Below are 5950 nucleotides of genomic sequence, written 5' to 3'. Positions count from 1 at the left end.
TCTTTAAGAATATTAAAAGATTTAATGCATTCATTTGAAAAGATGAATGGAGCATCCTTTTCTAGGAGTTTATTCATAGGAGTGGCAATTTTAGAAACATCTTTTATGAAATGTCAGTAAAAACCGGCATGCCCTAGAAAACTCCTAACTCCGCTAACATTGGTGGGATGTGGAAGTTTAGCAATTACATCTACTTTAGCTCTATCCACTTCAATTCCTTCCTTTAAAATTTTATGACCAAGAACGATGCCTTCTTTAACCATGAAATGGCATTTCTCCCAATTAAGAACTAGATTTGATTGTTCGCATCTAATAAGCATTCGTTCAAGATTAACTAGAAATGTTTCAAAAGTATCACCGAAGACTGAAAAGTCATCCATGAAAACTTCCATGCATTCTTCTATCATGTCGTGAAAAATAACCATCAAGCACCTTTGAAAGGTTGCTGGGGCGTTGCAAAGTCCAAATGGTATGCGTTTGTAAGCAAAAGTACCATAAGGGCACGTGAACGTAGTTTTCTTTTAGTCCTCGGGTGCGATTAGAATTAGAAAGTATCCGGAGAAACCGTCAAGAAAACAATAGTAACTATTTTCGGCTAACCTTTCCAACATTTGATCAATGAAAGGTAAGAGAAAGTGATCTTTTCTGGTGGAATCATTTAATTTTCTATAATCAATACAGACACGCCATCCTGTTACAGTCCTAGTAGGAATAAGCTCATCTTTTTCATTTGTGATGACAGTCATGCCACACTTCTTAGGTACACATTGAACTGGGCTTACCCATGGACTATCAGAGATTGGATAAATTAAACATGTATCTAGCAGTTTAATAATTTCTTTCTTAACAACATCTTGCATATTTGGATTTAGTCTTCGTTGGCGTTGCACATATATTTTATGACCTTCTTCCATAAGGATTTTATGTGTGCAATACGAAGGACTTATGCCTTTAATGTCATGAATCTTCCATGCAATGGATGATTTATGAGCTTTTAGCATAGAAATGAGTTGAGATTTTTCATTTTTCGTAAGAGAAGACGAGATTATTATAGGTAATTCAGATTTACCATGTAAATAAGTGTATTCCAAATGATTTGGAAGTGGCTTTAACTCTAATATCGGTGGTTCTTCTATCGATGATTTGTATCGATATATGTCTTAGTCTTTCAGCATTTGAAGTTCTTCTATTGTTAGTTCGTATTCATTAGCAATAAGTGCGGCTAACATTTCAGCTTCATCAATTGGTTCAGTTTCTTCTCCTAAAGAACATTCTCCCGTTCCTTGTAATTCTGGAAATTCTTGTAATAATTCTGCATGTGAATCTATAGTTTGAATATAATAACATGTATCATCGGCAGATTGCGGTTGTTGCATGGATCTATCAACAGAAAAAGTAACACTCTCGTCCTCTATACTTAGGGTCAGTTTCTTACCGAACACGTCTATTATTGCTTTAGCCGTGTTTAAGAATGGTCTTCCTAATATGAGAGGAACTCGAGAATCTTCTTCCATGTCCAGAATAATAAAGTCTACTGGAAATACTAAAGTACCAACTTTAACTAGCATATTCTCCATTATCCCTCTAGGATATTTTACTCATCGATCGGCTAGTTGTATGCTTATTCTTGTTGGTTTCAATTCTCCAAGGTCTAGTTTAGCGTATAATGAATATGGCATTAAATTTATACTAGCATCTAAGTCTGCTAATGCTTCTATTGAACTAAGACTACCCAGAAAACATGGAATTGTGAAACTTCCTGGATCTGATAATTTTTCTGGTAGCTTATTCAACAGCACTGCAGAACAATTAGCATTCATTGTAACAGCTGAGAGTTCTTCCATTTTCTTTCTATTTGTGATTAGATCTTTCAGGAATTTAGCATATCTTGACATTCCTGAAATCACCTCAATGAAAGGAAGATTGACATTTATTTGTTTAAACATATCCAAGAATTTGGATTGCTCGGCTTCAAGTCTTTCTTTTCTCATTTTACTCGGGTAAGGAAGCGGTGGTTGGTATGGTTTAACATAAGGTTTTGCCTTAACTGTATTATCTTCATTAACCTTTTCAACTACTGGTTCTGTTTCCTTCTCTTGATCAGGCTGTGGTGCCTGTGTAGTGGGAATAGCGTCATCAGAAATTACAGGTATTTCAGGTGGTTTGAGTGTAATACCACTTCTTGTGGTAATGGCTTTAGCTGTTTCATTTCGGGGTTTAGCATTTGTATCGCTAGGTAGACTCCCCGGTTTTCTTTCTCCAATTAACCTCGCTAGGTTGCTCACTTCTTGTTCCAGATTTTGAATAGAAGCTTGTTGATTTCTAAATGCTTGAGCATTTTGTTCATTAGTTTGTTTCTGAGATGTGAAAAACTGCGTTTGAGATTCAACTAGCTTCGACATCATATCTTCTAAATTTGGCTTTTTATCATCGATTTGTGGTGGTTTATTTTGAAAAATAGGTCTTTGCTGGTTATAAGTATTATTGGATACTTGTTGATTGCTAGGACCTTGTTGGTTGTTGTATGGAACATTTTGGTTATAATTCTGATTTTGATTGTAGTTTGGTCTTGGCGGTTGATAATTATTCTGATAATTATTTCCAGGCCTTTAGTTCATGTATGAAACATTCTCTCTTTGTTCCATTGTTTGTTCAATACTGAGACAATCTTTTGTCAAATGTGGTCCTCCACACTGCTCACAACTAATTCGTATTGCGTGAATATCTTTAGTCATCTTTTCCATTCGTCTCTCGAAAGCATCTAACTTTGCGAAAATGGAATCAAAGTCATGGATAGAATTGGCTCTAGCCGCTTTAGATGAACGGAAGATATCTTTTTCTTGATGCCACTCATGTGAGTGGGAGGCTGTGTTATCAATAATTTTGTAAGCTTCAGTTGCAGTTTTCTTCATAATGGAACCACCAGCTGCTATGTCGATGTCTTTTCGTGTAGTAATGTCGCATCCTTGGTAGAATATTTGTACTATTTGATAAGTGTCTAAACCGTGTTGAGGACATCCTCTCAGCAACTTTTCAAATCTCATCCACGCTTCATATAGATTTTCATTTGGCTTTTGTGTGAATGTAACAATTTCTCCTTGAAGTCTCACAGCTTTAGATGCCGGAAAGAATCTTTTAAGAAATTTCTCAACTAAAACATCCCATGTATCATTCGCCCCTTCAGGTAACGATTCTAACCAATCTTTGGCTTCTCCCTTTAAAGTCCAGGGAAATAACATGAGATAGATCTGTTCATCCTCAACTTCTCTGATTTTAAATAAAGTACAATTCCTATTAATGGTTCGAAGATGTTCGTTTGGATCTTCTTTTAGCGTACCACTAAATTGGCATTGATTAGTTACCATGTGTAAGATTTGTCCTTTGATTTCATAATCTGGCGCATTAATGTCTGGTTGAGTAATGGCATGACCTTGGCCAGTGCGTGTAGCTCTCATTCGGTCTTCCATACTTAGAGGTTCCTGATTTTCCATGATTGAATTTGTTGAATCTGAATCACTAGAGGATTCTAATTTAATGGTTTCTTCCTTGACAATCTCTGGTTGAATAATATGTGGTTCAAGAGGAATGATTAGTGGTTCAGGATCTCTGAATTGTCCTTGAGTATCCTCCGGATTCTCAATTGTGAGGTCGGGTTCAAAAAATGGATTATCGGAAATTTGAATTTGAGTACTTGGTCGACTAGATGATGATTCTAAAGAAAAATCAACGGCGATTATATTGGCTAGATGTCTTGATCGAGTTACAGGTGGTGAACGTATGAAAGGTGGTGAACGTTTTGCTCGTTGCATTAACTGAATATCCTATTAGTTATAAAGATAAAAAAAATTATTAAAGTTATCAAATTAATAAACTTTTCTGATTTTGCCCACGTTTCGAATAGCCAATAGATGCAGCAGGTAACCAGGACCCTTTAAATCGGAAGCCCACAACTTGCCACTAACAAATCCAACTATTACTACGAACCAGAAAATTTTGGATGTCTATCAATTTAACCGCTTAAAATAATTTTTCGTTGAAATTTAAAGAGAATATAGAAAATTCTATGTCCTAAAAACTAGAGCGTAGAAAGGAGAAAGAAAAAGAGTGCGTCGAAAAACAAGAGGTCGAAAAATAAACGTTGAAAAACAAAAAGTCAAAAAATAATAATAACAAAGTAAAGCGTCGAAACTTAAAAGTCTAAAAAACTTAAGACTAAAAAGTTGCGTCTAAAGGAATTAAAGCTTAAAAGGAATTCTATATCCAAAACGGCAATAACTTAATTAGGCACTAAAATCTATTTAAAACTAAAGCGATAAGTGACATCGTAAAATTCTAAAGCGCCTAAATCTTAATCTAAAGAAAAATCACTTAAGGGATTTTACGGCAAAGCCTAAAAATCTAGAAATATAAAATAACTACGGCAAAAACTAAGTTTAAAACTAATTACGAACAAAAAATATGCAAATTACAAATTATACGATTAAAAATATACAATTTATAAAAAGATATAAAAAATGATAAAATTACTTATTTTTATAAAAATATTATTTTTATATTATTATTTTATAAAAGTATTAATTTATAAATTAATAAAACTAAATAAAATTAAATTACAAAATATAAATTAAAACTAGAAATAAATATGTATTAATTAACTAAAAACCCTAATTAGGTTTAATAATAATAATTAAATTTAAATTAAGCCCTAATTTGTGCAGATTAAGGATCAGACCTATCGGAGCAGGCTACGTGATCACGTAGACCTTTGCTTTTATTATTCCGCGATCGCAGATATGTGCAGGCTCAGATTCTGATGTAGGCTCAAACTGGTTCGATTTTTTTTTTAATTTATAGAAAATGTTATGTAATTTAACTAAAACTTAAACATTAAACACTTAAATTAGAAATAATTTTATAAACTAAATATTAAAAATATAACTTATATATATATATATATATATATATATATATATATATATATATATATATATATATATATATATATTTATTTATTTATTTTATATATTTAAAACTTATATAAAAATATATTTTTACAAAAATAGATTAAAACTTAATAAAAATCTCTTTTTTTATATAGCGTTTCGCTTCGGCGTTGATGAAGTCCCCGACAGCGGTTCCAAAAACTTGATGTGCGAGCGGAGGGGTACGAAAAACTATTAATTTTATTACGAAATAATATTAAATACTATACAATTTTACACAAGTTATTTATTTATTTATAGAATGTGATATACCTAAACCTTGCTACAACACTTATAGGCAGTGTACCTAATCGTAGAGTAGTGTAGTTTTTAGTAAGTCTGGTTCGTTTCACAGGGAGCTAGCTGAGTTTAACGCTATATTTATTTTAAAATATATATATATATATATATATATATATATATATATATATATATATATATATATATATATATATATATATATATATATATATATATATATATATATATATATATATATATATATATATATGTATGTATATAAGTAATATTATTATTATTATAATAGGGGGTTTTACCGTTTAATGACCGGTTTGTCAATTTTAAAACTTAAATCACAATTAAAACCTAATGTAAAATATTAAATATAAAAATGACTTAATTTAAAGCGTAAAGTAAATGACGATAAATAAAAGTGCGATAAATAAAAGTGCAGTAATTTAAAGTACGATAAATAAAATGACGATAAATAAAATGACGGTAAATAAAAGTACGATGAGATATAAATTAAAGGAATTATGCTTATTTAAACTTCCGTAATCATGATGTTTGACGTGTTAATTTTAATTTATTACCATGGGTTAATTGTCCTTTCTCCTGGATTATTCGATATGTCCATCTGGTTTTGTCCATAATAGTCCATCGGTCATAATTATAAAGTGCGAGAGTCTTCGCCAAATTAACCTTATATCCGAAGTCAAATATTCCAA

The 5950-nt window shown here is 31.6% G+C and overlaps 1 non-coding gene across 1 annotated transcript; it reads left to right on the top strand.

Annotated features, from left to right (window-relative positions):
• Positions 1 to 3000: 3000 nt before the first annotated feature.
• Positions 3001 to 3107, top strand: LOC139856595 (small nucleolar RNA R71). The gene has a single exon (XR_011762067.1). It is a non-coding gene; the product is annotated as a small nucleolar RNA R71 (small nucleolar RNA).
• Positions 3108 to 5950: the final 2843 nt, after the last annotated feature.

Source organism: Rutidosis leptorrhynchoides, chromosome 6, assembly GCF_046630445.1.
Source record: "Rutidosis leptorrhynchoides isolate AG116_Rl617_1_P2 chromosome 6, CSIRO_AGI_Rlap_v1, whole genome shotgun sequence".
Lineage (NCBI taxonomy): Eukaryota > Viridiplantae > Streptophyta > Magnoliopsida > Asterales > Asteraceae > Rutidosis > Rutidosis leptorrhynchoides.
The sequence above is the reverse complement of the archived record's forward strand: the minus strand, read 5'-3'. Positions and strand labels throughout refer to the sequence as shown.